Genomic DNA, 26,638 nt, shown 5'->3' with positions numbered 1-26,638 from the left:
AAAACAAGCTATAAAATTTTAACACAGTTCGTTCATGTTGTAAGACGTTTTAACTCAGCCAGCACATGGCACTCCTCTAAACATTTTCCGGGTTTCGATTTTCTTTACTTCAACTAAGTTCTTGAAGTCTGTAAAATCTGGAAAGGTACTAATTTTCAGTCAATGCTAAACACCTCGCATCAGTTCGACCTGAAAATAATTTTTTTCTTAATGAAGCCGTGAGACAAATTCAAGTTAACATAAAATTGTTTAAGCCACACCACCATTCCCATCAAGATACCACAGGTTTATTTGTTTAAACTATAATCAGACTGTTTAATAAATCGTTTGGTTTGAAGTCATAAAAAAGGTCATGTTCAAAGTATATATATATATGTGTGTGTTCTTGTCTTAAAGTTGTCAGTTATATAAATTACTGGTTCGAATATGAAAGATTCCCCTTACACCAAACATGCTCGCCCTTTCAGCCGTGGGCGCAACATAATGTGATGGTCAATTCCACTATTCATTGGTAAAAGAGTAGCCCAAGATTTGGCGGTGGGTGGTGATGACTAGCTGCCTTCCCTCTAGTCTTACACTGCTAAATTAGGGACGCCTAGCGTGAATAACCCTTGTGTGGCTTTGCACGAAGTTCAAAACAAACAAACAAAAGATAAGGATATTTACTGAAACGTAGACCTTCAAATAAACGATAATAGCTCAATTTGTTACCAATATAATAACAATTTCAAATTTTATTAATTGTAAATAGTTGATGATAGGTTTCCTAAGTTTACTATTTTGTTCTTACTGGGAAATAAGCAAAACCTTAAGGTTGTTCGTTGATACTCTATTTACCTATTGACCTCGTTGATACTCTATTGACCTATTGACCTCGTTGAAATTAAACATTTTTGCGGACAGTATTAAATTCTTCCTTTTTTGCTGGTCGTACATGAGCGTAAGAGCGGATGGCAACCCTGCTTAATTTAGTACAAAAATTGTAAGTAAACATTTCCTGTGAAGAGAAGTCTATATATATATTTATTATTATTTTTACGATAGGAATGCTAAGAAGAATTTTAAACCAGGAATCATCAAAGATAACGAGTTCCGAAGTAATGATCACCTTTTCAAACTAGTTTTTTTTCATTCCATATTTGTTATTTGGTTCTTTGTGTTATGAAAAAAATGTGTATGGATTTTTATACAGTAAAACCCTTTAAAATATATATGAATAAATATGAAGGTTTTTTTTTTTTTTTTATAAACAACCACATTTTAAGAAATAACATTATCTGAACATCCTTGTACCTGTGTTCCGACGGTAACATGTACAATGATCAGAAAATGTACATGTGTTACAACGGTAACATGTACAATGATCAGAAAATGTAAATGTTTTCCAACGGTAACATGTACAATAATCAGAAAATGTAAATGTGTTTCAACGGTAACATGTACAATGATCAGAAAATGTAAATGTGTTCCAACGGTAACATGTACAATGATGAGTAAATGTAAATGTGTTCCAACGGTAACATGTACAATGATGAGTAAATGTAAATGTGTTCCAACGGTAACATGTACAAAGATGAGTAAATGTAAATATGTTCCGACGGTAACATGTACAATGATCAGAAAATGTACATGTGTTACAACGGTAACATGTACAATGATCAGAAAATGTAAATGTTTTCCAACGGTAACATGTACAATAATCAGAAAATGTAAATGTGTTTCAACGGTAACATGTACAATGATCAGAAAATGTAAATGTGTTCCAACGGTAACATGTACAATGATGAGTAAATGTAAATGTGTTCCAACGGTAACATGTACAATGATGAGTAAATGTAAATGTGTTCCAACGGTAACATGTACAAAGATGAGTAAATGTAAATATGTTCCGACGGTAACATGTACAATGATCAGAAAATGTAAATGTGTTCCAACGGTAACATGTACAATGATGAGTAAATGTAAATGTATTCCAACGGTAACATGTACAATGATAAGTAAATGTAAAACAATAACTTTTAACAATGTATTACTTGCGATGTACAACGAATAATATTTCGTATTTACTACTCATGCTATTCTAGACATTTGTTTTCATAACAGACCATGGTATTTTATTGACTTACATATCGTTAAGTAAGTGAATATGTTGTAAGTTTGTAAAAATATGCAAACTAATAAACCCTCCAGACATAACATGAAGTTTTTGGGGTTTTTTTTTAATAGAGTAACATGCTACAGAACTGAAATGTTATTGGTTAGTAAAATCAATACTCAAGTTATTTTTAGTGTACATTTTGTTTCGTGACTTTTTAAAAAATAAATAATGTTTCATCATCCTTACAAGCAGATGGAACATAAAAACTCGTGTTTATTGTTTTATAAAGGAACTAAAACACCTATTGTGTTATTTAATACAAACAGATCAGTGTTGAAGAACGCCTATTGTGTTATTTAATACAAACAGATCAGGGTTGAAGAACGAATATTGTGTTATTTAATACAAACAGATCAGGGTTGAAGAACGTCTATTGTGTAATTTAATACAAACAGATCAGGGTTGAAGAACGTCTATTGTGCTATTTAATGCAAACAGATCAGGGTTGAAAAACATCTATTGTGTTATTTAATACAAACAGATCAGGGTTGAGAAATGTCTATTGTGTTATTTAATACAAACAGATCAGTGTTGAAAAACGTCTATTGTGTTATTTAATACAAACAGATCAGGGTTGAAGAACGTCTATTGTGTTATTTAATACAAACAGATCAGGGTTGAAGAACGTCTATTGTGTTATTACAAACAGATCAGAGTTGCGGAATGTCTATAGTGTTGTTGTGAGCAGATCAGGGTCGAGGAATGTTTATTGTGTTACTTATTACGAACAGTTCAGAGTTGAGAAACCTCTTATTCAAAATCCTCAATATTATACTAATTTAACAAACTTGGAGTGAACCTGACAGATTTGTTTTCTGAGTAAAAAGCAAACTCAAGGTGTTATATAAAATAAATTTAAGGCATTAATATAACTAACTGATTCTATTTGTTTAAAATGAAAACTTTGGAAACTTTTTGAAAGAGCTAAAAATTTCAGTAAATTTCGTCACTGTCTTTCCGCGAAACCAACAGTTTCTTTCTTAAACCGTGTTCTTGAGATTGTGGTGTTGCCATAACAAAACACAAATCGAAACTCGTTAAACATAAATTAATGGATTTTTCCTTACAATTATTAGTTATTTTCAATTTAAGGTTTACTAATCCAAATAAGGAGTGAAGTTTTATGTTGCTTGAGGTTTGAAACGTATAAAATCGTAGAATCTGATCCGATAAGCTTAGGAGCGCAATATGATGTTTATGTTTGAGTAGATAAATCAGGTAAACTGATTATTTGTTTATAACTAAGTATTTTAATAGAAAAGCTAACATTTTATATCAAATGCCGAAATGCTGTTTCGGTCGTTTTGGGATTGACTGACAAGAAAGCTCACAAATAGAGAGTTAAATCCAAAAAAAAGTATATTGAAGGCCAGCCATGGCCAGGTGGGTTAAGGCCTTCGATTCGTAATCTGAGGGTCATGAGTACGAATTCCGGTCACACCAAACATGGTTGCCCTTTCAGCCGTGGAAGCATTATTATATCACGGTCAATCCCACTATTCCTTGGTAAATGAGTAGCCCAAGAGTTGCCGGTGGGTGGTGATGAATACTGCTAAATTAGGGATGGCTAGCACAGATAGCCCTCGTGTAGCTTTCAGCGATATTCAAACAAAAACCAAGTATATTAAGAGAAAATCGTTTCTATGTTAAAATAAGTTTATTTGTTTTCCATTTTCTTAAGTGCACATCAATGACCTACAAACGCAGAAACTATAATTATCATATTATAAATGACCTGGATTTCTCACATCCAATATCAACTGCCCCTAAATATTATATTACTTTAGTTAGTGTAAAAGACGAATATGAAATAATTTACAGGAATACGTTCAAAGTCTCTGCATCTCCATGACAACAAAAATGAAAGTATGTTTGTTTGTTTTGAATTTCGCACAAAGCTACACGAGGGCTATCTGTGCTAGCCGTTCCTAATTTAGCAGTGTAAGACTAGAGGGAAGGCAGCTAGTCAACACCAACCACCGCTAACTCTTGGGCTACTCTTTTATTAACGAATAGTGGGATTGACCGTCACGTTATAACGTCCCCACGTTGAGAAGGAAAGCATGTTTGGTGTGACGGGGATTCGAACCTGCGACCCTCATCTTACCAGTCGAGTGCCTTTACCACCTGGCTATGCCGGAACCTATGTTGTCATTACCAACCTTGTAATATTGTTTCACGATGAATAACTAGCATCTGTCAAGTTGATAATTTAAGTCAGCAAATATTTTAAACCAATGTAACATTTTATTACTAAATAATAATAATGACTAATCCAACTTCTTATACATCACAAAATGTTCCTCTGTTAATTGAAGAAAACATACTGAGAACAATGTTATTGAAACATTTGATTTTATGTCTCTAAGTGTTTATTGTTTTGTAATATTTTCATAGAAACGATTTGTCATTTGTTTTGATTTCCACTCGTTAACGTTACATGCCACTATATCAACCACTCTTATCCATTCTGTCAAAAAAGATTATCAAAGACTGTTTTGTCTGTCAGATGTTTCATGATCAATTTCATCTACTAATAGAGATTTTCATCTCGGCATTTTCTATATTCTGGATCGCCATGCTTACCGGTTATGAACTATCGGCTTTCACCTAACATCTTGCTCAAAGATTGTGTTTTGTTGTTTGTTGTTTTTTTATCAACTAGTGGAAAAATACAACCACCAAATTACACGAAGAGTGTGAGAAGACCGCTGTAGTCCATACGGTTTGTTTATATTACAGTTGTGATAATTACTGTTTTGTAAGACTACACGCATCATGAAAACTTACCAAAAGAAAGGCCGAGATAAATATGTTATCATTTCATGGTATGCTTTTCTCAAATAAAATAACATAACGTTGAGAAGGAGATAAGGGAGGGCGTCTTACCTTTTGTTAACTTATGTTCACTTAAGATAAGGGAGGGCGTCTTACCTTTTGTTAACTTATGTTTACTTAAGATAAAGGTGGGCGTCTTACCTTTTGTTAACTTGAATGTACTTAGAAAAAAATAACATTTTATTCAGTGAAATGATGGATGATCAAAACAAACAAAGTTTTTGGTAATTAAACAAACTTGATAATAAATGGAGAGAATAATTACAACTCAGTTACACTCAATGTGTTTTTAAGAGTACAATATTGATTTATGTGTTTTTAAGAGTACAATATTGATTTATGTGTTTTTAAGAGTACAATATTGATTTATGTGTTCATAATGTGAAGGATGTTTTATTATCTGATATTATAATTAAGAGAAAGTAAATATCCAAAAACACCCTAAAAGAAAATGAAGCATTTTATGATCTACCACTTAAAAATACAATTCAAAATAAATATATGAAAAACTCGTTCTATAGCTAATCGAATTAAAATGGAATAGTCCGCAAAGCCCACAAATATGAGAAGTAATTTACAATAAACCCATGAATTGTGTCAATAAAATCGCTTCATTGTGTTTCTTATACAGGAGTCATGACAATCAGCTGGAGTTGTAACTAAAATTTCCTTACATCAATAGGCTTAATCAATAGCTACAGTGATAATTATAAATTTGTTACCCAGTTAGTCTTAATTAGTCTGTTTGAATTTTAATAATAATATAAATATATACATATTTATAAACTGAAAACAAAATCTTTAACATTTGTGCTCCAAATAAGATATTTATTGAAACATAAATCTCATAAAGTTTTGAGCGCATAATTTCTTTCATCGTGTACTGGCCCTGCATGGCCAGATGGGTTGAAATCTGAGAGTCTATAGTTCGAATCCCGGTTACTACAAACATGCTCGCTCTTTCAGCCGTGGGGGCGTTATAATGTGACTAGCGCCCTCTCAATGTTTTTAAGTACATTGTATTGAAACTGTATGAAATATATTTCCAAGTCTAATAAATCTGTGTAATTTTTTGAACAAATATCTCGAAGCTTATATGGATCTCACCTTTATAACTCTATATTATTATTCTTTGGTCACAAAATTAAAGTGTATATATATACAACACCATATCTACAACATAGTTAACATAGATTGTTTTTAGTTAAGTCAACATTATAAAAAACTAAGTAAAATTAGATCAAAATAAATATTGGGCTGAAATCTATGCATGGCTAAACCCTTGCAGCAAATCTGTCTTCAATTTTAATCTGGAGTAGTAATTTTCCTCAGATCGCAGATTCATAAAAGCGTGTTTATGACAACTGAAGTTACGTACAGGATAATTAGTCGACTCACGTCAACTTTTAGGTCAACAACTGCGACAGAAAAAATATTAAACCTCTAACTAGATCAACACCTGTATAACGTGATATAGTAAAACGATCATTTGTTAATTTGTATATTAATACGATGTATTCATGGTGTATGTAATATATGTAGCAATTGATAAATTTCACTCTGGAGGTATAAATAAGAACAATAGCATACGTTATAATTCTCCTGATACTTTAATTTTACAAAATTGCTCAATAACATTGATATATGATTGGCAATAACCGTTACAGTTGTCGAAGATTTCCTCCATAAGATACGCAGTCGTTTAACAAAACAAAAAACACGTACTTAAGTTGGTAATAACTCTGACTATGTGAGATATATTTTGAAACGATTACGTGGAAGACACGAATAGCTCAAAGTTACAACTGTATCGATTATTTCCGGTCTTACTAAGTACGTCACTTAAACTAAGGATCTATTTCCTCTTGAAACTTTACTTGGGAATGAGGGAAGCTAACTGCCTGAAAGCGTATTTTGGTGTGTAAAGGGGATTTTACAAGTATAACATCAGAACAATAAATAACTATAATACATATGTACCTTAGATCTCCTTATGTCTTACCCATCACATGTGAACTGCTATTCGTGAAACGGATTGGAAAGCAGTTAAATATTGGAGCCAAATGAACATGTACATGTATATTTATGTATTTCTCATAATACACACGAATATCCATCCGTTTCCGCAAGCGAAAATATGAATGACCTTTTATATTATTGAGAATAATTGCCCCCTATTATTTCATCTTAAACTCCTGGATTGCCACATAAATTTGTACCAAACAGTTTTGTCATTCTACTGATGAGAACGATAGTTGTCAACAGAACACGATCTTTTGTTACTTTTAAAAACAAGTTACTGCAAATGTCTTTTTCTTACACTACTTTTAACTTGTCCACTGTGAGTTAAAATACGAACTGTGTGAAGATAACATTTCTGACCTATCAATTTGTGTTCCATAAATGTTTGTTCAACAACCATTTTGTTCATTACCAGAACTCAGTTATTCTGGGCATTCCCTCCAGTTATCTTTATTAAGTTTCTAATCTTAATGCTGGACCATCAGTATTTTAGGGATATTTTTCTAAACTATTTTATTTGCATAGAATTTTGTTGTGGGGTTATTATTTTCTTTATTTTGTGCAAAGCTACACGAGGACTATCTGTGCTAGCCGTCCCTAATGTAACAGTGTAAGACGAGAGGGAAGGCAGCTAGTCATCGCAACCCGCTTGGGCTACTCTTTTACGAACGAATAGTAGGATTGACGGTCACATTGCCCACACGGCTGAAAGGGGGAGCATGTTTGGTGCGACAGGGATTCGATCCAGCAACCATCAGATTACGAGTCAAACGCCTTAACCCACCTGGCCATGCCGGGGCCTGATTGTTTGTAAGTAAACGAGTTTGTTGATTATAGAATTTCAAAATAATGAAACAAAACTATTCTCATTATCACAATTAATTCCAGTAATGACCAATGACGTCACAGAATTATCGTCCACAACAATGATTTCACCAAATTATTATTATATTTATTTACGCTAAATGTTATAACAATAATCTTATGTGAACACCACCGGTTTTGTTTTTTATTTTAACCTGTTTTTGATCAACTCCTCTGGCGTGTGTTTTCTTTTTAATTAATTTACACTTCGCAATATTTAGAAACGTTTTGACGAAAACTGTGCTCAGAGATTCTCATGTTGTAATATATTTATGTTGTAAGAGATTCTCATGTAATAAGATATTTATGTTGTAAGACTTCGTGACTAATTTTTGAATATAAGATTACAGTTTAATAGCTCTGTCATTGTCTTTCCCTACATTATATTATTTCAAAACACAGACGTCACAACTTTCTTAAGGAGATACCAAACATAAATGCTTGATGTAGTTTCTCAATGTTTTTTTTTAGTTTTGGAATGATTTCAAAACTTGGTGTTTGCAAACTATGCCACAAACAAATAAAGAACACAGATATGAATGAAGAATAAAATGTTGCATTATTTTCTTATTTTCCTTTGTCTGTTTAATTTTTATTAAAGTGAAATTTGTCAACAATAAATGAAAGGTTGTTTAAAGCCTAATTATCATGTACGATCAAATGTCAGGTAGTATGATAAGTGGTTGGACTATATGTAATAATAAAAGCAACCGATTATAGACCTGAAACATTTTGTTACTTTAATATTTAAAATTTAAATATAAGTAACAAATTTATTTCACATATTAAGTAAAGAATTTTTTTTTGTTTTGGAATTTCGCACAAAGCTACTCGAGGGCTATCTGTGCTTGCCGTCCCTAATTTAGCAGCGTAAGACTAGAGGGAAGGCAGCTAGTCATCACCACCCACCGCCAACTCTTGGGCTACTCTTTTACCAACGAATAGTCGGATTGACCGTCACATTATACACCCCCACGGCTGGGAGGGCGAGCATGTTTAGCGCGACGCGGGCGCGAACCCGCGACCCTCGGATTACGAGTCGCACGTCTTACGCGCTAGGCCATGCCGGGCCTAAGTAAAGAAAAACAGGATCATTAAGATATTGTTAGGAATGGTTCCGAAAACATAACAACAGTATACTGAAGTAAATACAAGATGTCAGCCAGCACCAAGTAAAGAAAAACAGGATCATTAAGATATTGTTAGGAATGGTTCCACAAACACACAACAGTATATTGAAGTAAATACAAGATGTCAGCCAGCACCAAGTAAAGAAAAACATGACAATTAAGATATTGTTAGGAATGGTTCCACAAACAACTCAACAGTATACTGAAGTAAATACAAGATGTCAGCCAGCACCAAGTAAAAAAAAACATGATAATTAAAATGTTGCTAGGAATGGTTCCACAAACATCACAACAATATCCTGAAGTGAATACAAGATGTCAGCCAGCACCAAGTAAAGAAAAACATGACAATTAAGATATTGTTATAAATGGTTCCATAAACAACTCAACAGTATAATGAAGTAAATACAAGATGTCAGCCAGCACCAAATAAAAAAAAAACATGATAATTAAGATGTTGCTAGGAATGGTTCCACAAACATCACAACAGTATACTGATGTAAGTACGAGATGTCAGCCAGCACCAAGTAAAGAAAACAATATAATTAAGATATTGTTAAGAATAGTTCCACAAACACCACAACAGTATGCTGAAGTAAATACAAGAGGTCAGCCAGCACCAAGTAAAGAAAAACAGAACAATTAAGATATTGTTAGGAATGGTTCCAGCAACATCACAACAATATACTGAAATAAATACAACATGTCAGCCAGCACCAAGTAAGTAAAAAAAGGATAATTAATATATTGTTAGAAATGGTTCCACAAACACACAACAGTATATTGAAGTAAATACAAGAAGTCAGCCAGCATCAAGTAAAGAAAAAATGATATTTTAAATATTGTTAGAAATGGTTCCACAAATATCACAACAGTATAGTAATGTAAATTCGAGATGTCAGCCAGTACCAAGTAAAAAAAAACAATATAATTAAGATATTGTTGACAATGGTTCCAGCAACATCACAACAAAAACTGAAGTAAACCTAAGATGACAACGAGCACAAAATTACTCAGTGATTATGTTGCGGTTTACTGAGAAAACGGTATTCACTAGAGACCAAATGAAATGTAACTCAGAACGGCTTGCATGTGTGTTGGTTGGGTTTGTTTTGAATATGAAATATTTATTACAAGTGGGTTTCTCTTCATCACGAAAAAAGAAATAGATGGTCCCTAAGACAGAAACTGTCTGTTCATTATGAAGCTAACTGAATAATAATGTATAAGGTTATCAACACAGTAGATTAATATTATTTTATTATAAGTTGCAGCTTTTACAGTAAGGATGAAGATTTTCGAAGCAGTTACGCCGTTTCAATCATTCTCAAGTTTTAACGGTAAAAAAGGTTTTAGTATTTAAAGTTCAGAATTGATACTGGTTACTTATGCATGCGCATATCAATGCACGTGAAATGACATATTATTTATTTTTGTTTGAACAGAGAAAACAAAAAGAAAAGATGAATAAATATGGAAATGTTACGAAAAATATTTACATATCATTAGAAATATCTGTAGGAATAACGATCTGAGATATATAGAGATATGTCTTGGTATATAGAGATATGTCTTGGTATTTATTAATCGTGGGATAGTTTGACGTTATTATTAAAATTTTTCTAATTTTCCTTCTGTTAATATCAGGCTAGGGTTTTAGTACTCTGACGTACTGTTTAGAAAAAACTCTGTATGTTTTTACTCATATCCTCATGGACTTGGGAAAGGGGTTTTTGGTATTCTTTTAACTTGATGTTTAAATTACATCGTATTTCACTTCTATAAAATACTAGGTAATTGTTAAACTTTATTTTGTAAATGTTTATCTGGTGAAATGGGGTCGTCGTATAATTTTTTTAACATGTGTTTAATTTTCATCCCAATGGATAGAGGTATGTTGATATACATGTACTTTTCCAAATGTCTGATAGAAGTATGTTGATATACATGTACTTGAGACAAAATAAGAAACGAATCAAAGGAGGACAGAAGAAGTGTTCAAGGATAGCCTTAACACAACACTCAAGAGCTGCATTATTGATGTTAACAGTTAGGAAGTACCTGGAGATCCCTTATCCATCAGGGAGCAGAATTCTTTGAGTCATCAAGAAGACAATACCTCAAAGAGAAGCGAGAGAAGAGAAAATAGCATCATCTACTTCTGAAACTTCTATTTCCCTCTGAACTGGTTTACCCTTACTGCCAGAAAGCCTGTGCAGCAAGGATTGGCTTCATTAGTCATCTCCGGACTCATGTATGAACTTGGAGGACCAAAATCCTCAACCTCGAGGGATCCCCACCACGATGAGGTAGGACAGTGCAAATGATTAGGTTTTCTTTGTTTTGTGGAATTATTTCCAGGTTTGTTTGTTTATTAAACGTGTTTTGTGTAAGATTTTATGTTTGTTAATAATTTGTGCAACTACTGTACTATTGAAATAATCTATGTTAGTAAAATATTAAGTTGTCTGTAAGTTTTTTAACGATATTCTGTTTTGTACGTGTAGTATATGTGAATTTAGGAAGCACCTTAAAGTGACTAGCTTCGTAACTGTACATCAAAGTCCATCAGTAATTCACAAACAAAAAGCTTTATTCTGATGTATTACGACTCTTATTACAGATTTGTTTCGTCTACCAAATGTATCTTGATTCTTTCGAATACATCGTCTTTGGCAGGTTTATCTGGAATTTCGGAAAAAAACAAAACAAAAAAACCTTTAACATATAATATTATAGACTTGAAAGTCATGGTTATGGTATGCTACATTCTTTGTTAAATATCCAGCACCTGTTAAAACCTACTGAGAAACAATGTTAAATAAAGTGGTTGTCTACAACTATGTCTCCAATGATTTTCACTTGCCCCCCTACCCAAAGAAAGATGTCAAATGTGTAAACAACCTTAAGAAAAGAACTTAACCCTCAAATATCATGGCAGTAATATTGAACTCATTTTTTTAAAAATATAATATTTTAACTTGAAGTCCCTAATATTCTACTTTATAGTAAATATGTGATAAGAATAGCTTATGTATAGCAGTATGGGTTTTAAAACCAATAATATTCTGGAGTAGCTTAATAGGGTTAAGCGTATATATTTTTATTTCAACCAAGAAATGTAAAGAATGTCGGAACCCAAGTAAAACATGAAATACTTATTACTGTCGCATTCAAAACTGCTTGGAGTTATGAGAAGGGCGTGCTCGTTTTACACAAAGTAATTTCTAAAATTTTTCCATGAAAATAATTATATCTCATGATCTTCCTAACCTCACCCAAAGTATTAATGATCCACCAGGCCACATTACATATACAAAACACGAATAGCACGAACCTAACTAAACAGTGTGTTAAAACACACGCCTTCATCAATTGTTTTTGTACTTGCTTTCATTGTAATGAGCTAAAGACGAAGATATGGCATTATTAAAAGTGTGAGAGAACAGCAAGTGATAAAATATATTATTAACTTGGTTTCAAATTTCACGCAAAGCTACACGAGGGCTATCTGTGCTCGCCGTCCCTAATTGAGCAGTGTAAGAATAGTCATCACCACCCTACGCCATCTCTTGGACTGTTCTTTTACCAACGAATAGTGGGATTAACCGTCACATTATAATGCGCCCACGGGTTAAAGGGCAAAGTATGTTTAATGCGACCGGGATTCGAACCTGCGACCCTCAGATTACGAGTCGAACGCCTTAACCCACCTGGCCATGCCGAGCCTATCTAAAATGAAAGTAAATAAATATATCGTAAAAGGACATACAAAAAATAAGAATATAATTTATAGACATTAGGAAGTTAATAATCGCCTATAAGAATACCAACTGCCTATTTGGTTTAGTTTGTTTCGAAGTTCGAGCCAATTTACTCGTGGGTTATCTTAAATAACTGTCCCTAATTCCGCAATGATAAACTAGAAGAAAACCAGCAAGTTAACACCAACCACCGTCAACGTATGGGCTAGTCTTGTCTTTCCAGATCATAAGATTTTTACGTCCACTCTCACAGGAAACCCGTGACCCCAAAAGAAGAAGTGTATATTTACAGCAGATGGGCTAACCCGAGCCATCGGATTTACTGCTAGGTTATGCTATTTATATATGGAGCATGACTGTCTATGATAAATACAAAAATAAAGTATCTGTACTGCTTAAATTTACTTAAAACAGTTTATTTACTTATGTATGAATCGACTAATATATTAAAGACTCGAAATCGTTCAAAGTATTTTATGTTCAAAAGGTTGAAGCTGTCAATGAGGTGTTTGTATAGAGACTGTATTTTGTCTTTTTTCAAGATTCGTGTCCACGTAGAACTACTTCATTTAATTATTTAATATCCAGACGTTATGATCATTACGACCAATATTTCTAATTTATGTATTAATAAAGTAAACAATTGTATAACAAGATGGCCAAACTCTTCATGAGAGCATCTACTGAATTAGTAGTAAAACTAACTGAATTTAATTTTTCGAATTACTTATGGGTAAGGTAAGTACGGAAAAACAAAACGTTTATCAAAAAAACTGTATAAAGATTTAATAACAGTAAATTACGTTTGTTGTGGTAATTTGTGTTTAATGAGAACCAATGTTAATAAAATTAGTAAGATGTGTCAAAGAAAATAGCGGCCAATCATTTCCGAAAAAAATATTCTGTGAGATTTACAGTTGTATAGCCAATTAATTAATGCCATATGTAGTTACTAGTTTAAGACAGTCTATTTCAATCTATGGACTATGATATCGACACTAAAACAAAATCGGTTGTAATTATTGATATGTATTATAATTTCAAAGAACCGAACATTTTTAATTTTAGTTTAGGAGTTAATTAGATACTAATATAAATCAAATTAATTATATTTACCAGGAAGTTTGATACATGCAAATTATTTATACATATATATATATATATATTGATATACAAACAACAATTTATAATAATGGTTATTACAAATATTTGATCATATATAAGAATTTTACTAGTTTAGTCTTCCGCTGGGATAGCGGTAAGTCTTCAGCTGTACAATGCTAAAATCAGTAGTTCGATTTCCCTAAGTGGACACAGCAGATAGTCTTATGCGGCTCTGCTGAAAAAAAAAAAACACACCCAAATACAAACTTACAGAAAATACCGAGTATTATATTCGGCCTAGAACTGAATATTTTAGAGACGATCGAGGTCCATGACGAGCAAATTAATTCCGAGTTGATATTGTTACATCTCGCTTAAGCTAGCTAGCTTGGTTGGTCTCACACCGCTGACCTTTCACCGACGAAGATATTTAAAGTCCCTGTAGTAATGCTAACATCCGACATTAATGTGCTGAAGTTGAATTGTTTATAATGTTCGAAATACATAAATGTTCCTGGTCAAATTCTGTAATTTTCCAATTAATCGTCAATAATCACAATTATAGCTTCCTAGGCTTATAGTATACTGGCTGTATCTGACAGATAAAAATATAATAATACTATCTCCGTCATCTTATGATGGCATGCTTTTATATATTCACTAGAGATTCTCTAACGTTCAACGTTCGAAAACACGTAACCACATATTGTTGATTCTCGCTCTCGAGAATCTTCTACAAATTTATGGAACAGGGAGACTTGCACAATGCAGATTGAAGAATATACGTCCCATGCGTATATATATATATATATACTGAAACAAACGTAGGTATTAAAATAAAGATGTAATGGTAAATCCATTATACTATATTTGAGTAAGTCAAATACTACGCTAATGTTTCTGAGCACTTGCTCGGAAATGTAATATGACCCCTATGTCCTGTTGTTGTTTTTCTAATACTTATCTAAGACATAAATGAAGTTCTAAGGAAACGGATATTAAAGAACGTGCTACTAGTTGTGATGAATCTTTACAAATTATAAATGTTCACCATACTTGTAAAGTTAATTAGTGTTCATATGCTTTATTAAATTCAATATTATGTTCACTAGTAATGACTATTGTCTTCAGATAACAATCAGCATGTGGTGTGGTTGATCTTCTGTAACCTTTTTTAGTGTCCTGTTTGTTTATCTGGTGTTATATATATATATACATAACATTTCCAAAACAAACTTGGATGTACTGAAATAATTTCCCATAAGGCTCTTTGTCTAGGGTCCGGCATGGCCAGGTGAGTTAAGGTGTTCGACTCGTAATCTGAGAGTTGCTGGTTCGAATCCCGGTCACACCAAACATGCTCGCTCTTAAAGCCGTGGGGGCGTTATAATGTGAGGGTGAATCCCACTATTCGTTTATAAAAGAGTAGCCCAAAAGTTGGCGGTGGGTGGTGATGACTAGCTGCCTTCCATCTAGTCTTACACTGCTAAATTAGGGACGGCTACCGCAGATAGCCATCGAGTAGCTTTGCGCGAAATTATAAAACAAACAAACTTTTTGTATGTCCAATATTTTATGAACTGTACAATCTGTACGTATACAAAAAACAACCTCTTTGTATGTCCAATATTTTATGAACTGTACAATCTGTACGTATACAAAAAACAACCTCTTTGTATGTCCAATATTTTATGAACTGTACAATCTGTACGTATACAAAAAACAACCTCTGCTTGCTATCAAATGTTTAATATTGTCATTTAATTTCACAAAATAATCGCAACTGAAGAGATACAGAAAACTACAAAACATTGCGTTATCAAATCTGTTTTGTTTCTGGTGTAAGGCATAAGATATAACATTGTATGGAAATTGAAGTTTAAAGGCCCGGCATGGCCAGGTGGTTAAGGCACTCTACTCGTAATCCGACGGTTGTCGGTTCGAATTCCCATCACACCAAACATGCTCGCTCATTCAGCAGTGGAGTTGTTATAATGTGACGTTCAATCTCATTATTCTTTGATAAAATTGTAACCCACGAATTGGCGGTGGGTGGTAATGACCAGTTGCCTTCCCTCTCGTCTTACACTGCTAAATTAGGGACAGATAGCACAGATAGGCCTCGTGTAGCTTTGCGCAAAATTCAAAACAAACTAGGCTAAAGTTTAAAAAATATAATAAGAGAAAAACTCATTAAATGATTAATTTCGAATAATAATTAATATGTTAAGAATATTGGAATTGATTAAATTATGTTTAAATCAAGTATTAAATAGAATCATTGTTAGAAATGTTTGATAAAAAGTATTCACTTTAGTAGGAACATATAACTATCAAACTCTTTAAATTGTTTGAAGAATGCTAACAGTTCGTTTTTTGGTGTAGTCGTTTTATATTCCTTACACTTTGGTTTTGTTTATTGTGAAGCAAATAACACTCAGTATGGACATCTCCGTTAAGTCCACCGTCAGGACAATGCTCCAAATTCTAGCGTTATAAGTTATCAAATGTAAAGTTGATTTCTTTCTGGAATGCATGTTATTCCCTAGGTATGTTGCAACATTCATTCAGCTATGCAACACATTTAAGTAAATAACCTTATTGATTTTTCACTGGTTACATTTTCAAATATTTATCTAAAATCATCTTAGTTACTGTTGACCCGGAAACGAGAACTCTTTTCATTAGATTAAGTAAAAGAAAGAAAGAATTTCTGGTTAAAACCTTGTGGAAAGCTTGATATATACTGGCGATTTCAACAGTTTATTATGATCATATTGTATTAATAATAATAATACTCAAACACGAGAAATAACGAGTTACCTTCAAAATAATAGGAAATTATTAATATTATTTCACAGTTTGGTTATTAACACTTAGTTTACCAGTAAGGTGTTTGGGGTTGTGTTTAACTGGTAAACTAAGTGTTAATAACCAAACTGTGATATAATATTAATAATTTCCTATTATTTTGAAGGTAACTCGTTATTTCGCATGTTTGAGTATTATTATTATTAGTACATTATGATCATAATAAACTGTTGAATTATTAATATTATTTCACAGTTTGGTTATTAACACTTAGTTTACCAGTAAGATGTTTGAGGTTGTGTTTAACTGGTATTTTGAGTTAAAGTAATTAGGGGTAAGCCATAAATTGCATCAAATTCCTCATTATGGCAAAATTCGTTGACCGTAATAATGTTATTATTACCTGTTCAATAATGGTTGCTTAACAGTACAGTAACTGTTTAACACCCAGAGATGATTCAATACGTTCCATTACATTAGCAGTCTGAGTTTTTGTATCAAGTTTGCCAATTGTTTCAAAGTTGTTGCTTTTTGAGTTTTATTTTAACTTACAAATTATAAACAATCTTACTATCTACGTAATTAAACAATCATTATCCTCGAATAAATGAGAAATATTTAATAGTATTGAACATTTCGGTTAGATATCTATTATTTTTGGGTGAAATCTAACAGTATTACCTGCCCATGATAAAGTATTCAATATGTAATATATTATATTTTTGTGAAATTATAACACAAGTACAGTGTTGTAAATAAGTTTATATCGCAAAATATTATAATAGTAAGTTTATTTTAAAAATTTACTCTTGCATAACGTAAACATTATGTCTATCTAATATAATATAGGACCGTTTCTTGTTATCATAATTTGTTTCCAAATTCTGGAGCTGGATTACGATCAATTTTTTGTCCTGTCAAAAGTGTTTCTTCCAGTCTTAAGTCACAGTGATTTATTTTCTTATTGTCTTCAATAGTTTTTGTTTATCACGATCGAAACACTTCTCTGTAAAATACATATTGTTCACTCTTATAAATTAATTTAAATATTTTACCCTTGAAACATGAACGTTCCTTTAAGTATTAAAATAGTTTATAATGTCCTCATGTTTTAATCTCTAATTAAAATGGTTTACAGTCTTGTGACAACGTCTTAAGAATCAAATGCTTTATGCGAACTTACTTTTACTGTTATAACAAACGGGTGGGACACGTTTAATCGGTCTATATCACACAATTTCAATTCCTTACTGTGTACAGTTTTTGTTCTAAGCATTATTGAAACAGTCCTGTCCTGATGGTATAATTACTCTTTGTAATATCTTTCACATAATAAATAAGAAATAATCAATTTCTGATTGAGATATTAATTTATATAATCAGAATCTAAGATCTGTTTCAATTCACAATTGACCCTTCTCTTTACGGTCCCCCAAACCATGTAGACACAATTTCTCTTCGTGGCAAACTTATTCCATTGCGATAAAGTTCGTTGTTAGACCATTTTCACAGCTGACCTTAAATATTCGATTAAAAGAAAGATCTTGAATAACCTTAACCTTATCAGACAAACACCCTCTATCATAACCTTTAGAGTGACGGTCGGATAGCTTGTTGTTCTTACCAGACGTCTCCCAAAATAACCATGGTATGGCTACGTCTCTGTTTTCATAAGTCGCTAATAATGAGATATCATGTAACAAGTTCAGTTTATCTCGAATATCAGAATAGATCTAATGTTCTTACAAAAGGTAAATAAGAATTCTAACAAACTGAAATATTCAGGATAGTATCTTACCAGCTTTTTATTTCTTTGTATGGAGAGCTAGAATACATATGACAATTTAGATATAGAATTCTTCAGAAGTTTAAGTCATAATATGTAAATCACATTATACGTTATAAGAAAATAAACCTGGGGACAAGATAAGGAGAAGTTTGTTGTTTACTAAGCTAGTGGTTTTATTTCATTTACTAGTTGTTCGATATTTTAAGCAAGCTTATCAGTCTATGTTTATTGTTTAGCAACCAAATATTATTGTGATTTTCATTACGCGTAAAACGTAATAAAGTAAATAACAAAATAAGGACAGAAAATAATCTATCTAACTGTGTATTACCTACGACATAAAGATACATTTAGCGACATTTATCATAAACTGAAATAGTTTTATGAGCTACGATCGTCACATGCTTGTGGAACGAGTGTAGTTAACTATAAATAGTTTGATTAGTAATCTGAGGGTCGCGGGTTCGAATCCCCGTCACACGACACACGCTCGCCCTTTCAGTTGTGGGGATCTTATAATGAGACGGTCAATCCGACTATTCGTTGGTAAAAGTGTAACCGAAGGTGTGGCTAGCACAGGTAGCCCTCGTGTAGCTTTGTGCGAATTTCAAAAACAAAGTAACTAGTTGATGTTACCAATTAAGCATTTGTTCACAAATACCTCAACTTCATTTGTTTTCACTATTTATTACAATAAAATATATGGTCTACAATAAAAACACATATTTTCATTTTTTATAATCCTTATACATTTATCGTACAATGTTTATAATTACAAAATATATTTACAACCGTAATACATTGTATGTTTGCTATAATTAAATGTAAGTTCATCAACGAAGTTCGAATTCTTTTTATTAAATATAGATTTATGACAGTAACTTAAGGGTTAGGTTTGTTTTTGAATTTCGCGCAAAACTACACGAGGGTTACCTCGCTAGCAGTCCCTAATTTAGCAATGTAAGGCTAGAGGGAAGGCAGCTGGTCATCATACCCCACCGCACGCTTGGGCTACTCTTTCACCAACGAGTTGTGGGATTGACCGACACATTATAATGCCCCCACGGCTGAAAAGGCGAGCATGTTTGGTGTGACGGGGATTCGAACCCGCGATCCTCGGATTACGAGTCGAGTACCTCAATCGCTTGGCCATGCTGGGCCTGTGACAACGTGATAAGACTTTATCGTATTTTTGTTAATACAATGAACTTTAAAAACATTCGTAAACATTGTAACAATTTAATTCATATTTGATATGTGAAAACTATGATAAGCATGGTCCAAGATATCTGTGAATAACTTAAAACTAATTACATTGGTAACTGTCTGACACTTTTTTATGAAATTGATTTCCAGTAAAAGAACAGATATGTGAGATCACAAACTTACAAATTATATATCACCGTACTGAAAACGTCGGTTTTGTTATTTACGGTATGTATTACTCCAGTGGCACAGTGATTTAACATTCCCTATTCATGGTACGTATTACTACTTCAGTGATTTAACATTCCCTATTCATGGTACGTATTACTACTTCAGTGATTTAACATTCCCTATTCAAGGTGCTTATTACTCCAATGACAAAGTGATTTACCATTACTGTATTTAATACATTTCCTTCTCTTTATCGTACTGGAACTTACTAGTGATACTTTGCCTCCATATAAATTGTTAAAAAAAACTTGAACACATCAAGCGAAAAGGTTTATAATGGTGCCCTTACTACATTGGACACTTCTAATTTCCGTATGTATTATAACTTTTAAAAACAATCAATGTATAAACAAAAAGAATCTAATACATACAGTTACAGTTATTGTTCCGTCTTGTTATATTGTACTCTGTAAAAGTCAAAAAATTATATTTCAGGCCACTTTCAAAGAACATTCAATTTGTTTGTAATGTTTCTAATACACTCTCATAAAGTTTCTTTGGAATTAACTTTAGAAATCTAGAGCTTTTGATCTATCAAATCTCAGATTTGCTCAATTGGGTTGAAATCGATATTCTGTGGAGGCCATTGGATTATTTGAATAACTCCAGCAAATCTCAGATTTGCTCAATTGTGTTGAGATTGGGATTCTGTGGAGGCCATCGGATGGTTTGAATAACTCCAGCAGCTTCTTTCTTAGTTAAGTAATTTATGCATAGGTTGGATGAGTGTGAGGGTCATTATCTTATTAATTATACAATCTTCAGACAAAAATACGCAAACTACTGGATATACCAAGACGGATCATGTCTGATGGTACTTGAGCTGAGCCATTATTCCATATAACAAAATAACATCAGAGTGTCTTCCCCCATGCTTCAGGTAGGTGGCTAGTTTCATCTTTCTTCCACTGGACGCACCGGTATGCTTTGAACCAAATATTTCAAATTTGAACTCATCTCTACCTAACATCCCTTTCCAACCATTGACAGTACATATTTTGCATTTTTATCAAATTTCAGTTTATTGGCAATATTTGGAGATTAAAGTAAAGGTTTTGTAACTGCTACACGATCAAATGTTCCATTCTTATCGACTCTTCATGATACTGCACATTTTCTTTCATTTGGTACATTGTCAGTGGCTGTCTTCCTTCTGTCCTGAAGGCTGCATAAACAACCTTAACATAGGTATTATGAAGTTTAGACGTTCTGCTTCTTTCTGTCCTATTTTCAAATTTAACAGTCTCGATCTCACGATCTGGTCTGTACTTGACAGTTTTGGGGATCAACTCAAGTTTGCAGCAATTTGTTGGTTAGACTCAGCAACTACTCCTGAAGTAAACCTTGATGAGTAATACAAAATTCATTTCTTCTAAGATATACCGGTACCCTATGCTAGCTCCTTGCTATCTTTTTTTTCAATAGATTCAAGACAGTTATTTCAGACCCCAAATTTTATCAGTATGTTTATTGAAGCAGAACCATTATGACGTTCCCTTGGTACAATATGTGGAATTATAAAGAATGATAAGTATTACCCTACTGGTTTATTCAGTTGTCAACGGGGATCAGTGAAGTATTACCATATTGATGAAATTAACATTCTGTAATGACATGGAAGAAATAGTCACATAAAATGTAAAGAATGACAAAATCAGTAAGTTGTATCACTATGTGGAGCGAAGGAATCAGAAAGTTGTATCACTATGTGAAGTGAAGGAATCAGTAAGTTGTATCACTATGTGAAGTGAAGGAATAAGTAAGTTGTATCACTATGTGGAGTGAAGGAATCAGTAAGTTGTATTAATTTGTGAAGTGAAGGAATCAGTAAGTTGTATCACTATGTGAAGTGAAGGAATCACTAAGTTGTATCACTGTGTGAAGTGAAGGAATTAGTAAGTTTATCACTATGTGAAGTGAAGAGATCAGTAAGTTGTATCACTATGTGAAGTGAAGGAATCAGTAAGTTGTATCACTATTTGAAGTGAAGGAATCAGTAAGTTGTATCACTATGTGAAGTGAAGGAATCAGTAAGTTGTATCACTATGTGAAGTGAAGGAATAAGTAAGTTGTATCACTATGTGGAGTGAAGGAATCAGTAAGTTGTATCAATTTGTGAAGTGAAGGAATCAGTAAGTTGTATCACTATGTGAAGTGAAGAGATCAGTAAGTTGTATCACTATGTGAAGTGAAGAGATCAGTAAGTTGTATTACTATGTGAAGTGAAGGAATCACTAAGTTGTATCACTGTGTGAAGTGAAGGAATTAGTAAGTTTATCACTATGTGAAGTGAAGAGATCAGTAAGTTGTATCACTATGTGAAGTGAAGGAATCAGTAAGTTGTATCAATTTGTGAAGTGAAGGAATCAGTAAGTTGTATCACTATGTGAAGTGAAGAGATCAGTAAGTTGTATTACTATGTGAAGTGAAGGAATTAGTAAGTTGTATCACTATGTGAAGTGAAGAGATCATTAAGTTGTATCACTATGTGAAGTGAAGGAATAAGTAAGTTGTATCACTATGTGAAGTGAAGGAATCAGTAAGTTGTATCACTATGTGAAGTAAAGGAATCACTAAGTTGTATCACTGTGTGAAGTGAAGGAATCAGTAAGTTGTATCAATTTGTGAAGTGAAGGAATCAGTAAGTTGTATCACTGTGTGAAGTGAAGGAATTAGTAAGTTTATCACTATGTGAAGTGGAGAGATCAGTAAGTTGTATCACTATGTGAAGTGAAGGAATGAGTAAGTTGTATCACTATGTGAAGTGAAGGAATCACTAAGTTGCATCACTGTGTGAAGTGAAGGAATCAGTAGGTTGCCTCCTGACTTTTATTTTCAGTAAAACAAAACAGCTAATAAAAATTATCTAAATGAAATCATAGTCTGACTTTGGTTGTAAGGCATATTATATAATGAGAAATAGCTTTGTTTCTTTGTTTGTTTGTTTTTGAATTTCGCACAAAGCTACTCGAGGGCTGTCTGTGTTAGCCGTTCCTAATTTAGCAGTGTAAGACTAGAGGGAAGGCAGCTAGTCATCACCACCCATCGCCAACTCTTGGGCTACTCTTTTACCAACGAATAGTGGGATTGACCGTCACATTATAACGCCCCCACGGCTAAAAGGACGAGCATGTTTGGCGCAACGGGGATTCGAACGCGCGACCCTCAGATTACGAGTCGCACGCCTTAACGCGCTTGGCCATGCCTGGCCCGCAGATAGCTCTCATGTAGCTTTGTGCGAAATTAAAAACAAACCAAACTGTGAAGTTCTTCTTGTGTATTCTTGTAGACCATTTATTTTGTTGTAATAACAATAAAAAAATAAAATTGAAATATTTTGTCAAGAGGTTTTCACCGCTATCACAGTTACATTACAGATTTTATTTGTTATCAAAACTACTTGGAAACAACTAACTCTATATTTTATAATTCGAGTACCTATAATTCTTCTTCTTTGTGCTTTAGAATAAAGTCGAAAATCTCATATATATTTCACTTGAAATTAATCTGTATATAAAATTCATATTAGGTTCAAGTACACTACTGAAAGTAACAAGTACAATTTAATTATTGAGAGATAAACTATCTTTCATTTAAAAATATATTTTTCTTAAAGTAATATTTGAAAGCTTTGTAATTTTGGTGAGTTTCCAATTTCTAGTCTTGCTTGATGTTTCATTAAAAGGCTAAGCTTGGCCGCAAATCATACACGCTATAAGATACATGGAACATATTAATATTCGTTATATTTGAATATCTTTTTGGTCACGATGTACGGGTACTATGACAACAATCAATAGCCATAGCTGCCCATCATTTTAATGGGTAAATAAAATAAATATTATGGACTATTATTCAACCTATTAAATTTCAGTGAACGAATAAAATTTACTTTTTTATATAATATGATATGAATAAGAATAATTCATTTGTGTCATTTTAGTCATGAAATTAATGTGTGTTAAACGTTCTGGAAATTTTTCAAATGTAGGGACAATCAATGAGAATCTTAGATCCAATTGCTGTAGTGAATTTCATATATGTCGTGTTTGTGGGAAGTTTCATTATCTGACCAATCACGTTATTGAACACGTCGTAACTCTCCAATTATTGTTACAGAGCTGTTGCTGTTCTGAAGAAACACTGTAATGTTTTGGAAATTAGAATTTGTCTAAAAAGTAAAGACAACGATGGACATTCTTCATGAAAATAATGATTTTGTACAATAACTTGATTTATAATTAAAGATCTTATATTGAATCAGGTCAGGCATGGCCAGGTGGATTAAGGCGTTCGACTCGTAATCTGAGGGTCGTGAATTCGAATACTCATCGCACGAAGCATGCTCACCCTTTTATTCGTGGGGCGTTATAATGTGACGATCAATCCCACTATTTTTTGTCAAAAGAGTAGCCCAAGAGTTGGCGGTGGGTGATGTTGACTAGCTTCCTTCCCTCTAGTCTTACACTGCTAAATTAAGGACGTGTAGCTTTGCTGAAATTCAGAAATCAAAATTTATTCTGAATCAACTGATTTTCTTATGGATGTACTTTTAATGTTTTGTATTGTTATGTAAATCAAAAAGAAAAACAAATTCTTTTTTAATGAATATCAAGTTCGGAGAAATATAAAATCAATTCTCCATTAATTAACTTAGACTTAAAATATACTAAATGCACAATATTTATGGTATAAAATATATTACTTAATGACAAACATCATACAATAAACGTATTATCATTGTAAATTATGAAAAAATAAATGTGTTGTTGTTTTCCTAGACGTATATTTTATCATGAAAAATTATAAAACAACGAAAGTGAAATATTTTTGTCAAGAACACTTCATTTGTAACACTAACGTTTAGACATTTTTCTTTAAATTTCAAGGTAGTGTGTAGTATGATTGTCAACTGTAATAGAAAAAAAAATAATAGACTATTCTTTGACAGATTATTTAGGCAGAGAATTCATGATGAAACTTTGTAGAATGGCGGCAATTGCCTGAAGACGAAAGGCGGAAGACTTGCGAAACGTCGTCCTCGACATTTGTGTCTCTTCAACAGGCAGTTGCCGTCCATTCTACAAAGTTTCATTAATTTAATAGACTATTTATATTTTACTGAACTCTGCCAAATAAAAGGAGTTTATAAAAATCCTTTTTAGTTATAAAGGATGTTCACTTGTGTGGAAAAAATATACTGATTATCTATTGCTTTGGTGATTAGTTTGAATTTTGGACAAAGTTACACGAGGGCTATCTGGACTAACCGTTTTTAATTAAGCAGTGTAAGACTAGAAGTAAGGCAGCTAGTCATCACTACACACCGCCAACTCTAGGGCTACTCTTTTACCTCACATTATAAGGTCCTCAAGGATGATAGGGCGGGCATGTTTGGTGTGACGGGGATTCGAACATGAGACCCTCGGATTACGGAGTCGAGTGGCCATACCGGGCCTGCTTTGATGACCTAATAGCTTTAAATATCACTAATTTGTGAGTGTACATAGAGAAAAGGTTCGAACATTTTTAAGAGATGTGGAAATAGAATTTCCGATTTGTCAATAAATATCTAAGCTAATATATGTCGGGATCATTCTAAGGTGTACTACTAATAAAAGAAATTGTTGTAAATATATTATAATCTACTATTTTGAATTTATTTAGTGTTTGAACAACATATATTAAGGCAGTTTTAACATTCTACATAATATAAACAAACGTTGCATTCAAATGTTTTTTAACGTCTATTTACATAAACCTTTATCTCTTACCATATTAAAATTTGAATCCCATGAACACCCACATCTTTTAGAAAAATATATACGTCACGTCATCTTTAGGTTGTCAGCGAATTTACAGTTCAGAGACAGATACAGTAACTGGAGTTTCTTCTTAAGCCAAAGAAAACGTCACATTTTTTACACGTGACGGGTCAGCTTCATCAACGTACCATTAACTGTGATACATGAAACTAAGTATCAATATGGTTGAAAGAGTTCATACTGTTTAGAATTTCTATGTGTGACCTTTCTGTAATATACTATAAGTGTAGCCTCAGATAAAAACGGTTTTAAAAAGGCTTACACACTATAATAATTGTTATTGTACCAAATAGTGTTCCGACAACAGTCATATGTGTTGCATCCCTTGCCGGTTTGTTTTGTTTTGTTTGTTTTTTGAATTTCGCACAAAGCTACTCGAGGGCTATCTGTGCTAGCCGTCCCTAATTTAGCAGTGTAAGACTAGAGGGAAGGCAGCTAGTCATCACCACCCACCGTCAACTCTTGGGCTACTCTTTTACCAACAAATAGTGGGATTGACCGTCACATTATAACGCCCTCATAGGCTGAAAGGGCGAGCATGTTTGGCGCGACAGGGATTCGAACCCGCGTCCCTCGGATTACGAGTCGAATGCCTTAACACACTTGGCCATGCCGGGCCCTTAACACAATGAAGTTTACAATATTAACACGCGGAACGTATTTTAATATCTGATTATTCTTTAATATTTTGTTTCCTTGTTTGTATGTTTTGAATTTCGCGCAAAGCTACGAGGATTATTGGCTCTAGTCATTACTATATATGGATTAATATATGTGTCCCCCGGATTTACAACGTTAAAGTCAGGGTTCGATTCCCCTCGGATGACACAGCAGATAACCCAATGTGGCTTAACCATAAGGGTAAAAAACAACACACACATTAATATGTGTAATTA

The 26,638-nt window shown here is 33.1% G+C and overlaps 1 protein-coding gene across 1 annotated transcript in view; it reads right to left on the bottom strand.

The window, feature by feature from the left end:
* The window catches only part of LOC143233215 (protein turtle-like), a 266,135-nt gene that overhangs the window by 69,918 nt on the left and 169,579 nt on the right, over positions 1-26,638 (bottom strand). The window lies entirely within an intron of this gene.

Source organism: Tachypleus tridentatus, chromosome 1, assembly GCF_004210375.1.
Source record: "Tachypleus tridentatus isolate NWPU-2018 chromosome 1, ASM421037v1, whole genome shotgun sequence".
In the NCBI taxonomy this organism is placed as follows: domain Eukaryota; kingdom Metazoa; phylum Arthropoda; class Merostomata; order Xiphosura; family Limulidae; genus Tachypleus; species Tachypleus tridentatus.
This window is presented reverse-complemented; position numbering and strand designations above follow the sequence as displayed.